The 19097-nt window shown below is 33.8% G+C and overlaps 1 protein-coding gene and 1 long non-coding RNA gene across 3 annotated transcripts in view; one reads left to right on the top strand and one right to left on the bottom strand.

Annotated features, from left to right (window-relative positions):
* Positions 1-19097, bottom strand: part of LOC127881128 (uncharacterized) — a 259967-nt gene that overhangs the window by 211948 nt on the left and 28922 nt on the right. The window lies entirely within an intron of this gene.
* LOC127881143 (uncharacterized) lies at positions 111-7460 on the top strand. The gene is made up of 2 exons (XR_008049928.1): positions 111-435; positions 7361-7460. It is a non-coding gene; the product is annotated as an uncharacterized LOC127881143 (long non-coding RNA).

Below are 19097 nucleotides of genomic sequence, written 5' to 3'. Positions count from 1 at the left end.
TATCCAAAATATCATGTCTGTTAACCAGTTCTCAGTGCCCCAGATAAGCTGCGTATCTGCGTCTTTCACCATATTAAAATGTTTAAAAATGCAAACAAATATAATTGTCAAATAATGATGAGAAATTGGGTGAAATATTTGGGTTTTCTTTATGTACGAAATATTGACAAAAGATTAAATATTTGGATCTGGTGTGTGTTTAACAACAAAGGGGTTACAATGCTGTTGACACAAGCCTTAGGCTGTATTTGCATTATTTATTATTTGTACCACAACGCTCATTAACGTGTGCATACTTGAATAGTGACTTCTCCAGATTGTAATTCAGCCAATTAGAAACAAACACACATAGAACACTGACCAATGGGATTCATAACTGAGTTTCACGGGCCAGATGTTAGAGGGAAACAAGACAGTTAGCGTTTAGACTTGGAGGTGTACGGATCGAGAAAGATACGATCATGTAGCTATCAGACTGTATTTGTATAACTGAAAATATTAAGTATGTTAGACATTAAATTGGACTAGAAACTGATACATGGTGTTGTTGAATATTTTATCCTGTATTATGCAGAGAAATTAGCATAAAAAGAGAGGGACCGACTTGTCCCATGCGCGGCACGAGAAAATGGGAGTTAATGCAAAACTCGTCATCTTGGCAATTCGCGCATGACGAGATATCGAATGATAGGCTACATACCGGTAATTTTAGAGTAATGAACCTTGTTAGTAACTATGTGTCGTCTATGAACTATGAACGATTACGTGACACAGGACGTTAAATGGTGCCGTGACAGGATCGGAAATAAATGGACAAAACCAGACGCGCGAAATTAATGTAATTGACTCTACGCATATCGATCACAGGCAAATAATTGATAATATTATTACCCCGCGGCCACTTCCAGTCGACGACACAGCGTCGAATGATAACATATCAGGGCTTAATATGCAAATAGAACAAGAAAAAGACCCTCATATATCTGAGATTAAAGCGAGATTAAGATTAGGGAAACAGAACAAGAGTGAAGATGATAGATATTTAACGGTTGATGGCATACTGCACTACATATCAAACGTAGATGAGGAACCTACTCTCAGGCTGTTTGTACCTAAACACCTGACTGATTCAGTTGTCAAGCAATACCATGATGAAAACGGACATCCTGGGTCTCAAAGGCTTTTTCAGACACTAAAAGAGAAATATTACTGGCCTAAAATGTTCAAAGAATTGAATGATTATGTATCTAAGTGCATTATATGTCAAAGTAGAAACTTAAAAGCAATTAAAGCTCCCATATCGTCGGATACCTCAATACCGCCGTTTCCGTTTTCAGTTGTTTCCATAGATATATGCGGTCCATATCCGAAAACGCTTTCCGGAAATAGATATATAATATGTTTCGTAGATCAATTCTCAGGATATATAGAAGCTTTCGCATCGCCTGATAAGTCTTCTGATAGCGTAATACACCTGTTAATGAACGAGATTTATTGCCGTCATAGTTGCCCTATAAGAATTATAACTGATAACGGAAAAGAATTCACAAGCACAGCTTTCACTGAAACATTAAAATCAATGAACATTGACCACGTAAAGACGACAATATATCATCCCGCGTCTAATGGCATGAACGAGCGTTCACATGGGACTATGAACAATATACTATCAAAACGGGTTCAAGAAAATGTACAACAATGGGACGTACATTTAAACATGTCTTTAGCGACATCCGAGACTTCGAAGCACACACCGTTCTTCTTACTTTTTAATAGAGACCCTATTCTTCCAATAGACAACTTGTTAAAGCCTAGACGTAAATATCACGGTGAAGATTATCATAAAATAATATTAGAAGAACAACACAAATCATTTAAAAAGGTATGTGCCCAAATTCAAAAATCGAAACGTAGACAAGCTGATTATGCGAATAAAAATACGAAAGATATCAAATTCGAAATCAATGACCCCGTTTACTAAAAAAACTTTCAACGTACAAATAAATTAGACAGTAAATGGAGGCCATATTATCGTATAATCGAACAAAAGTCGCCGTTAACATACGTAATAAAGAATCAGTTAGACAACTCAACTATTAAAGTTCACGCTGATCAAATAAGGCACGCAAATATCGATGAATGGCCAGTGATAAATCAACCGTTAACGCGCCCGATTAGAAAAGGAAATTTAGCCTTTGCGGACGACACATTATCTTCTGATAGCGATTCAAATAACTCAGTACATGGGTTACCTGTAATTACGCAACAGATCCGGCAGATTAGAGATAATACGGACGACGAGGAAAATATTCCACTTGCGGAACTGCAAAAACATTTGAGAAACAAACAATTCGCGGATATACAGTCAAGCTCCAGTGAATCAGATACGATGAATTACAATAACGGTAATTCACAAAACTCACCTGTACGTAGGTTTGAAAATTATTCTTCAGACGATCAGATGCAAATTGACGCGGTAGCGTTAAAACACAAAAAACGAAAATTGACAAAAAAGACTTCACGTTCAAATAACGCAATGAAGAAAGCAATTTTCACGTGCCTTCAGACAATGGCTGAACACATGTAAATGAATGGACTACAAAATACAGCGAGATAGATGTCGAGACTTAAAGACCCCAAAAATTTTGTATATAGAGAAATATGTTTTGAATGTATATGTAGTATATATGTTAAAACAGGATTATAGAGGACGGTATCGTCCGATTTTAATAATGTATCGTCATAAGCATTGATTTACGGGTTTAGAATGAAATGAAAATGTCATATTTAATTCAACGGGTGATATAATAGATATATTTCAGTAATATTTAACAAACAGAAAATATAAGAATCGTGACTCTCAAAATGCACATAAACAATTAATAGGTACATTAAGAGAAAAAAAACGCGACATTCCGATGCGTAAAATATAAGAATCGTGACTCGCAAAATGCATACAAACAATTAGTAAGTACATTATCTGTCTATGAACGCCAAGATACACACGTTTGACGCCCATTACTTGATGACAGGCGTGGGTCACGAATTAGTCGAGTACGTAACGAAATTGGTATAAATAACCCTCAAAATAGGCAGACAGGGCCTCGCCTTCTCTCAGGAAATATTCATTTTGTATTATTTACCTTGACAAGCTTATGACAACGCACTTGACAACGACATTAACCAACGCTAGCTTATGCCCTACAGCGCTCAGGTAAACAACATTTTAGGCATAAATAACATTTTAATACAGTTTGTAAATATCCTTAAAACAAAGCAGTGTCCCTTTTATTAGTATAATGTAAAAGATACAACTATATTGCTATGATTCATTACAAATTTGATACTGATCGAATATGTAGTTTATTCTTTTTCGTTTCTTTATAAGAATACCTACATTAAGACAAGGGATTTTGTTTGTAAATTTTTGTTCTCAAAGTAAATAAAACATAATAAAGCACAATACATTTCATTGAATAGACAAACGCGTATAGTTTAAATAAAACATCATAAATTTGCGTCACGAGAATCGCGTTCCTTTAGCACATTAATTTTATTTGGGTATATCTTATCATAGGTGTGAATAGTAATCTGAATGCTTATATAGCAAATTCCATTAATATGTAAATAAAAGGCCCGTTTATCATTTCATGTAATTGACCCTATAAGATTTGCCAATGCGATACAAGTTAAGGAGAAAAGCAGCGCTCCTGACATCGTTGGCGTGGTTTGCCTGCAGCAACATGCGTTCATAACGCATTTGAGATCGTGATCAGATCTTAACACCCCGACAAAGAAGAAGAATATGTCATCGACATACCGATATCTTCGACGACGATGTATCCGTCGAGAATCAGATGACGTAACAGACGACTTCAATTAGGATCCAACATTGTCGACATGGATCCAAATTTTGAACCAGCATCAGTACCATACAACGAGTGGACTGTTAATGGACATTTCACGCGTCGTCGAAAATGATTTTTAAAGATACGATGATATGAATGGACTTGATGAAAGAAAATCGCGCGTACTTTGTACATATATTAGGTGAACATTTTATCGTCTATGAACTTATATATATATATATGGGGGTTACCTTTATTACATGTACATAAACACTAATTATAATACTACAGCCATGAATGCAGACATTCTCCAGAACTATATATAATAAACGTTTGAAGTATTCTAAATCGTGCAACAGCCGAGGACCAACAGCTTCTCCGACCGACCATCATCGTCTTCATTCGGAAGCCGACGTCTTCAATCGACTGCATGTTACCATCTACAACCAGATGTCACATACCGGACGTCTCATCTCTTCACCTAGACGCCACATCGCCTCCAGCGAAGATGTCAAAAATGGACACTATTCGTATTGGATTTTCCAAACCAGTGACACATTCAACTTCATTGTGATTGACATTGACTATTTAAATATTCCGACGTTTTATTATTTCAGCAGAAACATTCGTTAAAACTTTCATTAATAATTTGCAGATTTTCATCATATATATGTTTTAGTCACTGATGTTTTCATGTTTACGTGTTTGATTTTCTACATCGTATGTATTAATATGTTTTCGTTTCCTTCCATTCTTACATTCTTAAAGATTTTTCTGTATCCTAAAATACATAAAAATCAAATTGAGAGGATAAGTTGTGTCAAATAATGATGAGAAATTGGGTGAAATATTTGGGTTTTCTTTATGTACGAAATATTGACAAAAGATTAAATATTTGGATCTGGTGTGTGTTTAACAACAAAGGGGTTACAATGCTGTTGACACAAGCCTTAGGCTGTATTTGCATTATATATTATTTGTACCACAACGCTCATTAACGTGTGCATACTTAAATAGTGACTTCTCCAGATTGTAATTCAGCCAATTAGAAACAAACACACATAGAACACTGACCAATGGGATTCATAACTGAGTTTCACGGGCCAGATGTTAGAAGGAAACAAGACAGTTAGCGTTTTATGGCATTTCTTACTACAAGAAAGGACGAGGCTGTCCAGTAACCTGGGATTGTTGGCTGCATTGCACCCCCTCCCTTCCTCTTTGACACCCCACCCTTTCCCCTTCAAACTCGAAGAACCATGTCGGACTGGAGTGCACGGTGCAGGGCCTTATACCATTATAAACACCTATTTAGCCCTATCTAGGACAAAGTATTGTCGACCTTGCTGAAAGTACTAATCTTGTACCTTGGAGCACATTAAGGATTATTATAACTGCTATCTTGTGTAGCAATTTCCTTATTTTTGTGAAAACTGCTATTTTATATAGCAAATTGCCTTAATTTTATTATTATTGCATTAACTCATGTTAAAATTGCTACTTTTATAGCAAATATCCTAATTTTTTATATTAAATTGCTATTTTATATAGCAAATTGCCTCGGTTTTACTGTCTAATTGTCATTTTGGATACCATATATGATACTTTAGTATTATTTCCTACAATGTTATCATCAGTATACTAATAATATTGGATAGATTAGAGCTTTTTGGGTTATCTTAACGTATCTAGGTAATATTTGGTCTTTTTACCATTTTACATTTTACCATTATCAATTTTCCTTCAATAGTATACAAACTATTTTTCATTTACCGTGCACTCCCTCTGGTCCAGGGGAAACAACCATTGTATACTTCATCATCACAATTACCTCCCTTAGTACAATTGAGTGACACCACCCCTGCTGGCTCTTCTTTTCCCCCACCCACATCGGCCTACACTTCCATAAAATCTCTCCTTCTTTCAACCCTCCAGGGTGGCAACATGTATTTTAAATATATATATGCATATAGTCCTGTACATATTGTAAATAATGTACATCTTGTACAAATTTAGCTGTCTTTGTCTTATTTTTAACTGTAAAGTACATTGTCTTACCCTTAATTTTTATGTGGCCCTATGAAGGTGACCGTTTGGAGACACGTAAGTTATTGCCCTTAACATATAAGGGTTTATTACTAAACCCACTTTTAAATATTGTTTTAATGCCACTCTGGGGGGATCTCTCTTTTCCATAGCCCAATCCTCCTTAAGTTCCATACAGACAGGGTCTTATGTTGGAGCATTACGGCTATATTCCCTGTCTGCAAGTGTTCAACATTGAGCCACATACATAAACTTGTACTCATTAATTTTTTAACAACTCAATACTCAATTGCAATATTAATATATAATTGAGAGTTACACACTCTATGTGATATCATATATTGTCTTCTTTTTTTTTTCCTTTCCTTCTCATATAATTGCATTTGCACATGCAACTTCACTCTACATTTGAGAGCTGTTAAATCAGGCTCTGGCATCCCTATTAATAAATGTTCTTAGATATAAACATATCTCTCTTATGATTAGATCTTGTTGTTTGGCGTTTAGTTTAAACTTTAAACATACACATAAAAATGGTACTTGACTATGCATGTAAACATATTGTGGCAATGTTCAACCACTTTGTGATCTGGAAAACCCTCAAATATTATTATATTGTTACACAAACATATTACACATCTGTGTATTCCTTTTTATATAATTAATATATTAAATAGTCCTATTTGGATTCAAATTTTTATACTACAGATCACAAAGTCTAAAGACTCCAACAAACTCATTGCAGTATATACTGAACAGTGGGTCTGGTAATGATGCTGCCACATACAACAGTATGTGTGTTTTCACCATCTTTACTTATAAAAATTGGGCTATTCTTTCTCTCTCTCCTCCTTAAAAAACAATACAAAGAATAACATACAATAACAACATTATATGAATGATATAAATTAATAATAAGAACAGTAATGTAACAAAAACATAGTAATCTAATACTATAAAACAAATCCAAGTTCTTTTGGATTAACTCATTCTTGTTCTTTCATTTATATTTTTGCATATCAACCATCATTGTTTACTTCTTCTTAAAAGTACAAAGTCAGCCGTGGGAAAATCTATTTTAAAACGGATTGACCTATTGGCAATCCTTAATAAGAAATTTCGGCCAATCAGCGCCATCGTTATATAAGCGCATCAACCAATTAAAACGCCGCTTTTGAACCGCGTTAGGCCTATTCACTGTATAGCACTGCGTCTTTTTAACGCTTCATATTAAGGTTATATATTTTTAAACCAATAGATTTTTATTAAGGCACCGCACCAACACTGCAAAGTTTTATATTTATACCAATGGTACAGCCCAGTAAATCGGGCTGTCCATTTTATGGCCGTTTTCGGCTTTTTATGCAGAGTTCTATGTTAAGCAGTGTGCTCGGGCAATGGTTTTTAACCGAAGTCCCGAGGGTAAATAACCCCATTAGTCAGTCAGTTAGCGTTTAGACTTGGAGGTGTACGGATCGAGAAAGATACGATCATGTAGCTATCAGACTGTATTTGTATAACCGAAAATATTAAGTATGTTAGACATTAAATTGGACTAGAAACTGATACATGGTGTTGTTGAATATTTTATCCTGTATTATGCAGAGAAATTAGCATAAAAAGAGAGGGACCGACTTGTCCCATGCGCGGCACGAGAAAATGGGAGTTAATGCAAAACTCGTTATCTTGGCAATTCGCGCATGACGAGATATCGAATGATAGGCTACATACCGGTAATTTTAGAGTAATGAACCTTGTTAGTAACTATGTGTCGTCTATGAACTATGAACGATTACGTGACATAATATCACGAGTATTGAAAACGCAACCAATTTGACTTTTACGCAAATTCGTCAAATTAACAATTCAAAACTTCGATTAAAAATGCTTTGCTCATTTAAGGTATTTTCTCTTTGGAATTATTATCGTAACGCGATGACGCTTACATTCAGCAAGCTCAGCAAACGGTCATAGTTATTCAAACGCTATGCGTTTTCAATCTGACCTAATTAGTCGCTCATTATGCATGTATTTGTAAAGCGTCTGTACTTTCAGTTTCTATTACGATGCGAAATAAAAATAGCTAAGAGAGGTCGAAAGATGTCCGAGATTGTTGTGCAAAAATATCAGCCGATCGCAAACTTTTTCAAATCAAGAAAGCAAGGGCCAATAAGTGCCGAATCATTCGTGTTATCGATTTTGTTAGAAACTGTGTCAGCAGTTGATTTGACATCCAAAAAACATGATGGAAAGTCTGTGACTTAACAAACCTGTCAAAAGTATAAAAAGGCATGTCATTGGATAGAAATTGTCGACATTTTTTTAAAGTTTATATCATGGACAGTTTCAAGGATTAAAGATATTACGAAACATCAGTTTATTAAAATTTATGATGATAGTTTACAGTTCTATTGAATCAATACAAGTGTGCAGCATCAACGGAAGTAAATCAGCAATTATTTTAAGGTATGCATTTTTATTACTCATTTCACTCTATATGAAGAATGGAATCACCCTATTTTTCAAAATCAATGGTTTCCAAATACTTATCTGGGGCACTGAGTTCTCGAGGACTTTTCTCAATTTCAATGTTAATTATTTTTCACCGAGGCCAATTAGCTTGTTCAAAGCTAACACCAGGTAAAATGTGAGTTGTGTCTGAACAAGTTGTTTAATTTTTCATAATTGAAATGTTTACAATTTACTATTTATTGAATAACTTGGCAGTGCATAATTAAGTTCTGGGATGTTATTTTCAGCTCTGAACTGCGAAAAAATTGCATAATAATTACATTGGTGACACTATAATGAGTTACCTTTCACCTGTCCTTCCATTTAAATGTCCCTAAAGCAGACTTCCCAAACTTTGCAGAAAGAGTTTAGGCATTGTATTACACACTCATTTTAACCATGGCATGCTATTGTACAACATGTCTTGACAGAAATAATTTCGATAAAAAATATTTGCAGGAAATAATTTTTCCATTGCGAATCGTTTCTATCTTTTTATCTTTATTCTGAAATGCCCCTCTTAAGAATAATGTCATGTATAGCTGGTTTAGAATTAAGGATGATGATATGTCCTAACAGCATTTTGTCATGTCATTTACTGTACTTCTTAACCTATATGTATTTGAATATTCAGTCCCCATATAACTACGCCCATATGTTGTGGACATTTTCATACAAGAATACAAACAGGAATATGTATTGGAGTTTGCTGATTAAATTGACAGTCAATCGGAGCGTAACAGGTTTGTTTTTAACCAGAAGTGAGGAACTAAACGCAATTTGCAAGGAAAAAAAATCTCTATACCACTTAAGTATATTTGCATCACAGGAGCTCTGGTGTCGTGAGGTTGAGGAAACTAGTGTTGAATCTAAAACATTTAGCATCAAGGACTCAAAAGTGAGAAGCCAAGTCAGACACCTCAAAATGTAAAATAATCTGTCAGATGTTTGGTCTGACAGGCTACGAAATTCTGTCAGACTGAAGGATAATTTCTGGATTCCACTTATTAGCATACCTGATAATAGCATATTTCTGTTATAATCAAATAGAATGTCAAAGCACAGATTAATTCTTAAATTTTAATGTATTTTTCTTCTATTAATAGCATAATTTTTAACCCCAATATTCACAATTCACTTAAAGTCTTTATAGCATAGAACATTCTCAGAATGCCAAGAAAATATGCTTTAAATCTGCAAAAATATGCTCAAATGCAAATGCAAATACCTTAGAATACAATTCCATTTGATAAATAGTTATCTTAAACATCAATCATATACAATGTTGAATTTAAATTTCACTTTGAAGATCAATTATTAACAGATTTGACTTATTGTATGCCCCCAGTTGCTATATTTATGCTAAAATGTGTGTTCCTGTTAATAGCATATTCCTGTTATTAGCATAATTTTTGCTGACATGATATGCTAAGAACAGGAATCCACTGTAGCAACATATTAATCAGGAATTATGGTTTGAATCCGTGAACTATTATTTTTAATGGTGAAAGAAAAACTCCATGGCGCGTTTTCAAAAATTCCTAATCAAGCTTGGTAAAAGAACACACAGAATAGCAAATTTATTACAGCGCCAACTTCCGGGTAAAAAATGATTGATTTTTTTTATATTCCGTAAAGACAAATGCCGCATCATATCCTATGGGTGATTTAAAAAATAATGAAGCCTAAATAAAACATGCATTTATATTCTTACCATTAAGCATGTTTGAGTTCTTTTTCTATCTTACAGAAGTGTTTCCATGTGATTAACTTAAATGTGAAAATTCTTCTCAATAACTTGCTTCATTAACAAAATATATTGAAAAATATCCTTAAAATTGCCCCAAGTGTACTGGTTTTGCGTGACATTTTATGTAAAAGGCAATTTTCGATTCTAAACTTTCAGAAATATTAGGTATTGCCATCATTTAATGAATATAAAAATGCATATGCTTTAAGAAAAATAAAACAATGCTTCTTACTTCACAACCTTACTTAGGTTGATATCTCTTGTAGCAAGTGTTCAAAGCAATGATGTTCTTGTCAATTTTGTGCCATAATTTTCAACTCTCTTCACGTATATTAAGAGGTGGCATCATAAAGTGCTTCAATATTTATAGGCAAAAAGTGTCCTTTTAACCTGTCCCATGTTTTTTCTACACATTTGTACAGGTATTTATACAATTATTTGTTCATGTAAATTTTGAACAGCTGAATACTAAATGTGGTCAGAATTTGTCCCTGTCCCTAGTGTACATTTTGCAAGAAAGTTATTTTAAATTTTTCATAAGATAGAATTTTCAAGGTTTTACATCATTTTCTTCAAACCATTAATGCTTATCACTAGATGTACTGAAAATTTGATGCCAAAACCTTGTGAACTTTTTTTGCAAGACAAATATCGCATTGTCCCAAGTGTACGAAATTTTAATCATGTTTGATGGACAGGTGATAGCTTTTAAAAAATAAACAAAGGCACTAATTTTCTGGAAAGAAGTACACAGAAGGATGTAATCTCCAAGAGAAAAAGGTGGTTTCTTCACTCTGGGGGTGAACTACTCTTATTATATGGGTATGTCTCCATATTTTGTCTTCAGAAGAAAAGTATAAGCATATAAATGATAATGTGTGGGAAGTATATTTGACTTTACCATGACCTTATTACAAAAATACATTTCCTCTTCTCAAATTAATGTCAATTTTAATCAAAATGTTTCTCCAATAATCTTCAATGTTAGCCTGAAGTTGGTTATTAAATGTTGTACATGTACACTTGGGACACAAAATGAATGTTTTTCTTATAAACCTCCAGAAAGTGAAAACAAACTTACATTATAGCAGAATTAATGATTAAATTTCGATAAAATAAAGCATTCAAAAGCAACTGAAAAAAAAGCCAAAATAAAAGTTGAACATGGTCAAATGTCAAATAAGATGGATGACAAAGTCTTTCAGACACTTATAATTAAACCATGCAGACTGTTACCCTTGTGGTACAATTCCTACACATCTAAACTAAAAAACATGTTAAAACTTTCGATAAACAACGGTACAGCACTTATTATTATTTCATTCATTTTTAATGACACATTACTAAAATATATAGAGGATATATTGTATTACAGAGGAAGGTCAAGTAAGAGGACATCGTGTTTAATGTATAAAGTATAAAAAGAACAAGGTCTAATTTATAAGAAACAAGGTCCAATATATAGAGAATATAATGTTTAATATATAGAGAGCAAGGTCTAAATATAGAACAGTGAATTATATGTGTCTTGTTTTGAGAAAACTGGGCTAAATTCATGTGCATAAAGTGTCGTCCCAGATTAGCCTGTGCAGACTGCACAGGCTAATCAGGGACGAGACTTTCCGCTTTTATGGTATTTTTAGTTTGAAGGAAGTCCCTTTTTACCGAAAATCAAGTTTAAGGGGAAAGTGTCGTCCCTGATAAGCCGGTGCGGACTGCAGAGGCTAATCTGGGACGACACTTTACGCACATGAATTTAGCCCAGTTTTATCAGAACAAGACACATATTATAGAAAACGAGGTCAAATATTATAAAAAAATATAAACATGTATTTTGTATACAGAACGATGTTCAATATTTACAGAAAAGGGTCCAATATATAGAGAACACAATATTAGATCAACTTCAAGTAAAGAGAGCAATGTCTTATATATAGATATCAAAGTCCAACATATAGAAGAGGCGTAATGTCTTATATTTAAAGATCAAGGTCAATGCCATAGAGAACAATGTTTAATATGTAGAGAACATCATTTGATATTTAGAGAACAAGGTATGCTATCCATTTGTATACAGAGATGTAGATAAAAATGCCCAGCATATAGATCTCCAGCATATAGAGAGCAATGTCAAATAGATCTTTGTTATATAGAACAAGATAAATTATGAAACCAAAGTCAAATATATACAACTATGTGAAATATATTGAAAACCAGGTCAAATGTATCTACAATTTCTGAAATATATGTGTTTTTTTATGGGAAATACAGATCTATGACACACTGCATAATTATGGAGATTCTTTATGCCTCTGATATCCCATCGGTTATAAACATACTAAGGGCCAAAAAAATACCTCAAATGAAATACATATAAAAGTTATGCTATTTTTCTTCAGATTTTCATCCATTTTGAAAATGTCCCAAGTGTACAGATTTGGCCTAAAATCATGCTAGATCCTTTCAGCAAATAATTCAAGTTTCCTGTAACTTATCTTATAATTTTATAAGAATAGTTTATGCCAATTTAATTTGTATTCTATATTACTGACTGTTTGGGTATGTCTTAGAATAAATGAAAACTAAAGTTGTCAAGTACAAATAACCTTTAATCTCTAAACATCAACTTTAAATCATCAAACAGACCTTCTAGCACAGAACATTATTTGGGGAAATATTAATTTGTATAGTCAAATGTAATAAAAATTTAAAAAGTATTTATATATGTTGAATGGTTTGCTTATTTAACTTGTATACAAAAATCATGTAAGTGTCCCAAGTGTACAAATGTTTGAAAATTGTATACAGTTTTGGCAAAAGCTAGTTTTTGCAGATTTTCTTATATAATAAAAAAGAAACTTAACATATATTTGAAGGCCATCCTATATTTTGATAAATCTGAGTTTTTACTTTAAGATACACTGCTTTGAGGCCAGGAAAAAAACTTTTAGGAGTATAGTTTTGAATAATATGTGTTAAAAAACATGAAAATTTCAATTTTTTCCTTATTTTTTTTTAGAACACTTCTGATTTTGTATTTAAATTTTGCTTAAGAACATACTGCATGTTGACAAAACACACAAAATATTGATAACATGTTTTAATGGGATTTTATTAAGTGCAAAAGATATGTACATTTATAAAAAAAAATTCAAAACATTTGGTTAACATCTTTTGTTGTGAAAAAGTGATTACATCTGACAGAACGGCCCTACTCATTTATAAAACTTGAACCCTTTCCCTATGCAATACAAACAAAACTGATGCCATAACTTAACATCGAAAATTTGAGATTTTTTTTCATTTAGGCTTCATTATCCCCACGCTTTTCGGAGAACAAGTGGGGATATTGTGGTTATCTCGGTCTTCCGTCCGTCCATCTGTCCGTCCTGGCCACTTTCTCCTCCTACACTATAAGCACTAGAACCTTGAAACTTACACACATGGTGGATATGAGCATATGTGCGACCCTGCACTATTTGGAATTTTGATCTGACCCCTGGGTCAAAAGTAATGTGGGTTGAGGTGGAGCCAGGTCAGAGATTTTTACTCATTTTTATGCCCCCGGATCGAAAGATCGGGGGTATATTGTTTTTGGCCCGTCTGTCATTGTATGTGTGTGTGTGTGTGTTTTTGTGTCCCAAAACTTTAACCTTGGTCATAACTTTTGCAATATTCAAGATAGCAACTTGATATTTGGCATGCATGTGTATCTCATGGAGCTGCACATTTTGAGTGCACCCGAGACTATACCGAATGTCTTCAAATTGATACTGAACCTCTCTTATGGCAATACGGATAATCTCAACTATGCAATGCCCCATTACCAACCCCTGGGTGCCCCGCCCACATTGGCCACGCCCACATAGACCACGCCCACCCAAAATTGCCTTTTACTATAATTTCTTCATTTCTACACCGATTCACTTCAAATTGATACTGAACCTCTCTCATCGCAATACGGATAATCTCAACTATGCATGGCCCCATTACCAACCCTGGGGCACCCCGCCCACATAGGTCACGCCCACCCAAAATTGCCTTTTACTATAATTTCTTCATTTCTACACCGATTCACATCTAATTGATACCGAACTTCTCTTATGACAATACATTCAATCTCAACTATGCATAGCCCCATTACCAACCCTGGGGCACCCCTGGGTCAAACATGGGGCGTGGGGATACACGTCGGCCTCTGCCGCGCCATTTCTAGTTTATATTTTTGAAATCACCCATATTTGTGTAAAGTTTGGAGAAAAATCAAGAAAATCATATTTTAACAATGAAATACATTTAAGTTGTTTGATGATATTTTCATGTATTTCAACGTTTCCAATGTCCAGATAAATACCCTATTTGTACCCATTGAAAACCTTTAAAAATTTAATTTTGCATTGTTATTTTGTGTTGGGCTTGAAGAAAAAAGATTGATCTGTATGCAAATGTTTACATTATATCTCACAATCATAACAATTTCCAATTTATCGACAGTGGTGACCGGGTTTTATCATTATTATATGATTATTAGTGCTTGCGATCATATTTCAGATGCCCAAGGGCCTTTATGGTTGGGTTAGGGAGGGGTGCTCCCTCCCTTCCTTAATTGATTTTTAGCGCCACTGGCCAAAGGCCAGCAGGGCTTATGTCATGGTCCTGTGTTCGTCATGCGTGCGTCCGTCCGTGCCTGTGTGCGTCCGTGCATTAACTTTTCCTTTAAACATCTTCTCCTAAACTACTGGTCCAATTCTGATGAAATTTCTCAGTAATGTTCCCTGGGTGAACGTCTTTCAAATGTCTTCAAATTATGCGCCTGGGGTCAAATTTGACCCTGCTCTGGGGTTACAAAATTGAACATATGCTTATATAAGGCCTATTTTGTGAAATCTTTCAAAATCTTCTCATCCATAACCATTTGGGATAGGGCTATCAAATTTGGTATGTAGAGACATCTAATAGTCCTCTACCAAATTTGTTCAAATTATGCCCCTGGGGTCAAATTTGAAACTGCCCCGGGGGTCACAAAATTTAACATATGCTTATATAGGATCAATTTTGTGAAAACTTTACAAATCTTTTTGTCCATAACCATTGGGCCTAGGGCTACCAAATTTGGTATGAAGTGACATCTTATAGTCCTCTACCAAGTTTAGGGAGCTTTTTTGGCCAGTTCCAGTTACATGTATCATTCATCAGGCAATATACCAAACAAGATATTCAAAAAACTTTGTAAATCTTATTTGTTTTCTATATTTGGATCTTTATCTTAAATATTTTCACAGTGTTTTGCATTTATATATGCAGTCAATTGCATATTTGAAGATTTTAGATTGTTTTGCATTAATATATGCAGTCATTTGCATATTTGAAGATTTTATAGTAATAGTTTTATAGTTATTTGACCATTTGAATATTTGTTTAATAATATATGCCATTTGTATATTTGTTTATTGTTGTAGGGTTTCATGATCTTGTACAGCTACACTTGATGTCTGTTTTCTTGTCAATCTCTGGCAATATGATATTTAGGGGTAACACAATCTTAGTTGTAAATGCAATATATACAACATATTTACATCACTTATTGTTAAGAGAATCATCAAATACCTTTCCAATATTTCCAATATAAGCAACAATGCTTGTTAAAGATTATTGCATCAACATTACATCTTTCTACAGTTTTGCTGTAACACCTTTTCAATATTCCAATATTGTCAACAATGCATGTAAAAGATTATAACATAACATAAATTAAGTCACAAACAAATTATTCATGTTGAGATCTTAAATGACAGCCTGTTATTGGTATCTTAATCAAAGCTCCCTTTTGATGTTACAACATACTTTGTTGTCATTACCTAATTGTGGGTCAGAGCAAATCTAAACCAAATGTGACCATAACAACAGCAGATGGCAACCAACTCCTATATAAGCCAAACGCATAATGGATTCAATACCTCTGCTCTATTGCCATCTTGCTGTGTGTTTGTGTCAATAAAGTTCTACAGTTAATGTTGCTCTGACTTACAGGTAAGACATTTATTTTATTTCTACTTTACTTGTATACGTGATATAAGTTCAGTATTTTGTATGTATTACAATTGTTCATTCTACATGCAAGTCTAAATATTTGGTGATTATTTTATATATTAAAATTCTTCAGTTACCTCTTGCTAAAAGCGAGTTATTCCCTAAAGTTTGATGTTTTAGATATTGAATACTTTCAGTTGTAAAATTTGTATTGTTAACAATTAGTAGCATTTGTTCAAGACCTCTGCTCTATTGCCATCTTGCTGTGTGTTTGTGTCAATAAAATTCTACAGTTAATGTTGCTCTGACTTACAGTCTTTCATTATCCTGCGCACTTGGGGAAACAACGTGAAACAACCTACCGTAACAAATCGTTCACTCATAAGAAAGAGCACACGCTAACAGAACGTGTGACAGTGGTGGAGAAGCTAACGATCCCATGAAGAGGACCCCATCAGTGCCAGGACCATATCTACTCAGATCCTTGACGAAGGCAACAAAGGGGCAGACCACAGCTGGGACCACCGACAGCGGACCAACAACAGCCGTCCACAGCCGGGGCCAGTCGCTGCCTTCCACGGACAGAGAGGCAAGACCAGCAGATCAAGTCCAGACCAGGGAGCAGACAAGACACCCAACCATGTCTACAGAACAAGGTAGGCCCTTATTTACCGTTGAAGCTATAGGAAAGTTCGATCCGTCCCTTAATGATGCCCAATGTTGGCTTGATAGGTACATTTACTTTGGCAAATTATCCAAAACAGCGCCTGAAATAATGGCAAAATTATTTGGAATGTTTTTGGCAATGGGTACAGCTTTCAATTGGTTCATTTCATTACCTGAGGAAGTCATTTCAGATTTTGAGGAGCTCAGTTCAACATTTTTGCAACGATTTAGTAAAAAGCAAGACTCAATACAGATCACAACAGACATTTTTCACATGAAACAAAAACCACACCAATCAGTTAGGGAATACCCTGATTCTCCACCACTGTCACACGTTCTGTTAGCGTGTGCTCTTTCTTATGAGTGAACGATTTGTTACGGTAGGTTGTTTCACTTTGTTTCCCCAAGTGCGCAGGATAATGAAAGACTGTAAGTCAAAGCAACATTAACTGTAGAACTTTATTGACACAAACACACAGCAAGATGGCAATAGAGCAGAGGTCTTGAACAAATGCTATTAATTGTTAACAATACAACTTTTACAACTGAAAGTATTCAATATCTAAAACATCAAACTTTAGGGAATAACTCGCTTTTAGCAAGAGGTAACTGAAGAATTTTAATATATAAAATAATCACCAAATATTTAGACTTGCATGTAGAATGAACAATTGTAATACATACAAAATACTGAACTTATATCACGTATACAAGTAAAGTAGAAATAAAATAAATGTCTTACCTGTAAGTCAGAGCAACATTAACTGTAGAACTTTATTGACACAAACACACAGCAAGATGGCAATAGAGCAGAGGTATTGAATCCATTCTGCGTTTGGCTTATATAGGAGTTGGTTGCCATCTGCTGTTGTTATGGTCACATTTGGTTTAGATTTGCTCTGACCCACAATTAGGTAATGACAACAAAGTATGTTGTAACATCAAAAGGGAGCTTTGATTAAGATGCCAATAACAGGCTGTCATTTAAGATCTCAACATGAATAATTTGTTTGTGACTTAATTTATGTTATGTTATAATCTTTTACATGCATTGTTGACAATATTGGAATATTGAAAAGGTGTTACAGCAAAACTGTAGAAAGATGTAATGTTGATGCAATAATCTTTAACAAGCATTGTTGCTTATATTGGAAATATTGGAAAGGTATTTGATGATTCTCTTAACAATAAGTGATGTAAATAGGTTGTATAATATTGCATTTACAACTAAGATTGTGTTACCCCTAAATATCATATTGCCAGAGATTGACAAGAAAACAGACATCAAGTGTAGCTGTACAAGATCATGAAACCCTACAACAATAAACAAATATACAAATTGCATATATTATTAAACAAATATTCAAATGGTCAAATAACTATAAAACTATTACTATAAAATCTTCAAATATGCAAATGACTGCATATATTAATGCAAAACAATATAAAATCTTCAAATATGCAATTGACTGCATATATAAATGCAAAACACTGTGAAAATATTAACTTGTAATGACCACCAACACTTTAAAATTGATAGGCTATATATAAATTTAAGCTTGCTTTCTTAGTTCATTCTTATTTATTATTGTGTCCTATCTCTCAAACTTATGTGTTTCAAATAATTTGTTAATAGATTCACATATATCTATATATATATATATATATATATATATATATATATATATATATATATATATATATATATATATATATATATATATATATATATACCAATATATAGTGCCAGTTACGCGGTCTCGGTAGTTTTCAGACTGTACTTACGAGGTCAATATAAAAAACGGGGTCTATATACAACCCCGCATTCTAGGCTCCTTTAATTACTATGAGGGGGGTGTAGGGGAGGTAATGCAATCAAATCTCACAATAAGGTCTTAAATCGAAAACCACAATCAGGTCTGAAATTGAAATTGTATATACCTCGCAAATAAGTTCGCTATATATTTCCTTGTATAAGACGTTAAATAAATGACGTATTTATATACAATAATAATAGTAGGTACCCCTATATACCTTAATTCGTGTTTATATCGGATAAAAAAGGGTATGGGGATACATGTATTTAAAGTGGGAACCCCATAACCTATTTCTAAATCAGAGACCCCGTAACTGGCCATATGTGTGAATATATATATATATATATATATCTATATATATATATATATATATATATCTATATATATATATATATATATATATATATATATATATATATATATATATAT

The sequence above is a fragment of the Dreissena polymorpha genome, chromosome 5 (assembly GCF_020536995.1).
Source record: "Dreissena polymorpha isolate Duluth1 chromosome 5, UMN_Dpol_1.0, whole genome shotgun sequence".
NCBI lineage: Eukaryota > Metazoa > Mollusca > Bivalvia > Myida > Dreissenidae > Dreissena > Dreissena polymorpha.
This window is presented reverse-complemented; position numbering and strand designations above follow the sequence as displayed.